Source organism: Galeopterus variegatus, unplaced genomic scaffold, assembly GCF_000696425.1.
Source record: "Galeopterus variegatus unplaced genomic scaffold, G_variegatus-3.0.2 Scaffold2445, whole genome shotgun sequence".
NCBI classification, from domain to species: Eukaryota; Metazoa; Chordata; class Mammalia; order Dermoptera; family Cynocephalidae; genus Galeopterus; species Galeopterus variegatus.
The window spans coordinates 19,425-24,216 of record NW_007728556.1 but is presented as its reverse complement, the minus strand read 5'-3'; positions in this window follow the sequence as shown (position 1 = coordinate 24,216).

Below are 4,792 nucleotides of genomic sequence, written 5' to 3'. Positions count from 1 at the left end.
GCTGCCAAAGCCACACACGACCAAGCCTGAGGGGTGGGAGCCACAGGAGCAGTAGGAGCTACATTATGAAAGGGGGCGGGGAGCAGCCCCCCAAGCAGGAGGAGAGCAGGCAGGACGCAGAGGCTGGAGGATGCTGGTGCTTTGGAAGAACCAAGAAAAAGAGAAGCCAGAACTTTGTAGTTGAGAAGAGTAAAAGAAAAGAGAACTGAGTGATTCTATTGATAGGTCCCTGACTCAAGGACCCCCAAATGTATGTCTCTAATCATCTTTCCTTCCAAGTTTCATACATACGTCCCTGCTTGATATAGCCACATGGTTGTTTCAGTGATACTGTTGGATACACGTGAATTTATGATGTTCTCTGGTCTGACTGGCTGAATGGCATGACTCATAGATTTAGTTGCAAAATTCAGAAAACTGAAAGAGTCCCTGAGTCCTCCTTCTTTCTTAGCTGCAGAGACAATCTACCACCAAATCCTGTTGATTTTATCTACCAAATCTGATCATTTTTCTCTAGACCAGTGATTCTCTGACTGTAGTCTCCAAACTAGCAGCATTAGCATCTCCAGGGAACTTGTTAGAAATGCTAATTATCGGGCCCCACCCAAGACAAATCTGAGTGCCCAGATATCTGCATTTTAACAAGCTCTCCAGGGGATTGTGAGTTCCACTACAGTTTGAGAACCACTGCCTTACACCCGTCGCCATGAACCTAAAGTTCATCATTACTTATCTGCGCTGCTGCAGTAGCCTTGTCATTGTTCTTGCCTGCACCCACTAAGTCCTCTTCCTAGGGTGAATCTCAACCCTGGTGTGTTTTACTGAGACCCACCCTAAACCAATTAAGTCAGGATCTCTGGGGGTGGGACCCAGGCTCCTGTATTGTTTGAGGCTTCCTTGGAAGGCCGTGGCTGAGAACCACCACTCAATGCTAATCCATCCTACCCTGCAGCCTGACTGACTTAATGCAAATGTGGTCTTGCAGTTCCCTGGCAATAGTCCCCCATCATCTATCTGTGGTTTCACTTTCTGACAGTTGGTAAGTGTCAGTGGATCAGTTAGGTCACTTAGGGGTTGGTTCAGTACCTGCCCTCAACCAAGTTTGGAAAATATTAAATGGGAAATTCCAAAAAAGCCCAATTCGTAAAGGTTAAATCTCACACCATTCTGAGTAGTGTGATGACATCTCACGTCACCCCACTTTGTCCCACTGGGGACGTGACGCAGCCCTTCATCCAGGGCAGCCAACTGCTGTCCTGGTGTCGCAGCAATTGCATTCACGTAACCCTTGCTTTACTCCCTCGTGGCTGTGAAGCACCAGAGGAGTGATGCTGGCAATTCACATACGCTGAGGCTATGCCTAAGAGAAGCTGTAAAGGGCTTCCTTTAAGTGAAAAGATAAAAGTCCTCAACCGAGTAAGGAAATTAAAAACTAAAATAAAATCGTATGCTGAGGTTGCTATGATCTGCAGTGAGAACGAATCTATCTGAGAAAAGGTGAAAAGGGAAAAAGTAATTCGTGTTAGTTTTGCTTTCTCACCTCGAACTACAAAAGTTACAACATACAGACGAGGCGAACCAGTGAGCAGCCCGACATCCACAGCCACACACCCTCCCGTGTTTCCTCCCGGGGACCTGCCTGCAGCCCTTGGCAGGCCCCCTGCTTCCTGCTGCCTTGAATTTTGCACAGCTGCTTGTCTCAGCCTAAGTCACTCTGTCCTCCCCCTTTGCCTAGTAATCCTCACGCCCTCTGTAGATTTTACTTCCACCTTCCCTTCCCCAGGGAAGCCTTCCCCAACCTTCCTGACCACAGTAAGTGTGGGGTACAGGAGGAACCACCAGTTGGCCCAAGAAGTTCTGGTGTATGCCTCTTATTCCAGCCCAATTAACAGCACCCCCTTTCACTCTCAAAAATGCCATGTTTTGGACAACAAATTACATAATCCCCTCACCTATTATATGCCATCAACACACATTCTCATAAACCTCTCCTTTGTGACTCATCACCGTCGCCATTTTCTGTTTATTTGTAATTATTCGGTTCATGTTCATCTTCATTAGATTGCAAATTGCAACAGTTTGACACACAGGAGGTGTTCAACACATATTTGCTGAATGCTGAAAAACTTTTTGAGGTGGGCACTGATTAGCGTTCTTACTTTATAGAACAGGAAACTGAGTCTAGAGAGTTTTGAGTATCTCACCGAGATCTCACAGCTAGTAAATGGTGGGGCTGGAATTTGAACCTGGGTCTGATGTTTTCCAAGATCATAACCATGAAGCTGTGCTTGAAGGGAGATCTTTCACTGCCGAGTTCAGTGACTGAGATTCCACAGCAGCCCAGGACCGAGCTTTGTTCGAACTGAACACAGCTTGAAAGCTACACAGTTATTTCCTTCCCATTGAAATTGCAATCTGCTCCAAGGAAATGAAGCTTCTGGCTCTCAGAGTGTAAAGGGCAAGTGTGTGGGAGAAGCCAGAGATCAAACGGTCAAGTGCACTTGTTATAGAATTTTTCATGAGCTGAATTCAAATGCTATCATTTGAATCCAAGCTTCTCCCCCTTGGATTTAAAAGTGAGAATGAAGGGGTGAGGGGAGAGGCAGCTGTCGTGCATAATCAGGAGGCAGATGGGCTGGTTCAGGCCTGGGGACAAGGAGGAGATACAGCCAAGGGCTGGGACAGAGGTCACAAGAGAAGCCAACACAGCAGAAGCTAAGCAGCTGCTTCTCCATCAGTCCAAACACGGGGCAGCATTGGAGTCTCTGTAGCTCACCAGTGGATGCCCTCAACTTGTGCCAGCCGCCCTTCCTCTTTCTGTATAATAGTATGTTGTAACTTGACCTCTGATTCTGTTTCCTCATCTGCAAAATGAGGAAGTTCAATGTAGATGACCTTTAAAGATGCTCCCAGTTCTAAAATTCTATGCTTCTAGACCCGCAGCCAATGCTGTTAGGATTGACTCAAGAAACACAGGGACATACATGGATATTGGTACTAATCCCCTCCTCAAAATCAGGAAAAGTGTGGGCCCTGTGTGCCGTTCCTCAACCTCTACTGCATCTGATTCTTGAGAAGTGCTTCAGGCCATAGCCAGCAGGGTTTTTTTTTTTTTTTTTTAAAAGGATGACCGGTAAGGGGATCTCAACCCTTGACTTGGTGTTGTCAGCACCACGCTCAGCCAGTGAGCAAACTGGCCATCCCTATATAGGATACGAACCCGTGGCCTTGGTGTTATCAGCACCACACTCTACCGAGTGAGCCACGGGCCGGCCTAGCCAGCAGGTTTTGAAGTCTATGGAGTTCAAAGCAAAATGAATCCACAGCAGAGCGAACACCACTAATACACTAAATCTCAAACTGAGATAATTAAACTACTGCTACAAAGATATACATTTAACAGAAAACTTTGGCAGTGATATTATTTAATTCTGTAATTATTACATTTGTTTGAATTACAACGAATTATATATCATTTTAGACAATTAAATCAGAATAAACCCAGATTGTGGTTCGTATTCGTGAAACACAATGTATTCAATACATATTTTCTAATTGGATCAAAACATGTTATAAGGTTTATGTCAGCACTAAGAGTGGGTAGCTATGAAGTAGAACCAGCTGGGAAACTGAGATGAATTCAGCTCTAATGTTCCTGTTCCTTGGCTCCTGCTGTTAATTTTGTCTAGAATGCTCACTCCCCAAACTCCACCGAGAAAAATTTTGCCTTTCTTTAACCCTGTCACCTATCTGGGAAGCAGTTTTAAAACAACCCCTAGATTCTTTGACCTTCCTCCAGTTGAAACATGGGGTCTGTGTACCCTTCCTTGAAAAGCTGGCCTCTATAACTCCTTGATGAATAGAATATGGTAGAAGTGATGCTGTGCCAGCTTCCAGACTTAGGTTTTAAGAAACTGGCAGCATTTACTTTCTGCCTTAGAACCCAGCCTCCATGCTGTGAGGATGCCAGATAGACACACATAGAGACCATGAGGAGGTGGTCAAGCTGGCAGTGGCAGCTGAGCTCTCTGTCTGCAGCTGGCATCAGCTGCCAGATGTGACTGAGGTCAGATGAGCCTGGTCCCCAGCTTTTGGGTCACTCCCAGTTTTCCAGCTGCACCAGCTGATGTTAATGTGGTACAGAGATGAACTGTTCCCACCCAGCCCTATCCAATTGCATCTGCATGAGCAGATTGCACAATTGTTATCTTCAGCCTTTAAATTTGGGGCAGTTTGTTATACAGCAGTAAGTAACAGGGACAGAAGCCTTTTCTAAATTCTCACACCAGCTGGCAACCACCACCTACCATCAATGTGACAGTCGTAAGGGCAGTTCATGATTATATCCACTCTCTCCTCCTTCTGGGTACAAGACAAAAATGCACTCCCCACCCACCCCGTTTGAATGTAGGCATGGTCAAATGGTGTATTATGGCCAAGAAAATGCGATTAGAAAGGGTATATGTCAATTCTGGGCAGAAGCTTTAAAATCCAGTGTACAACCCGCCAAGTTCCTGTCCCCCATTACAGTGGTGGTGAAAGCCCACATGGAAATGAGTCTTCCGTAGGCCAACTCCCTAATGAGACTAGGATGAGCAGGGCTATGTTGCCAACCCATGCTGGACATTCTTTGTTGGGTTAAAGCATATGACCAGGTTCCTCAGTGGCAGCACTACTGATACTTGGGGCCAGGTAATTTTTGTTGTAGGGGGCTGTCCTGTGCATTGTAGGATGTTCAACAGCATCTCAGCCTTTACTCACTAGATGCCAGCAGCACCCCCCCCCCCCCCCA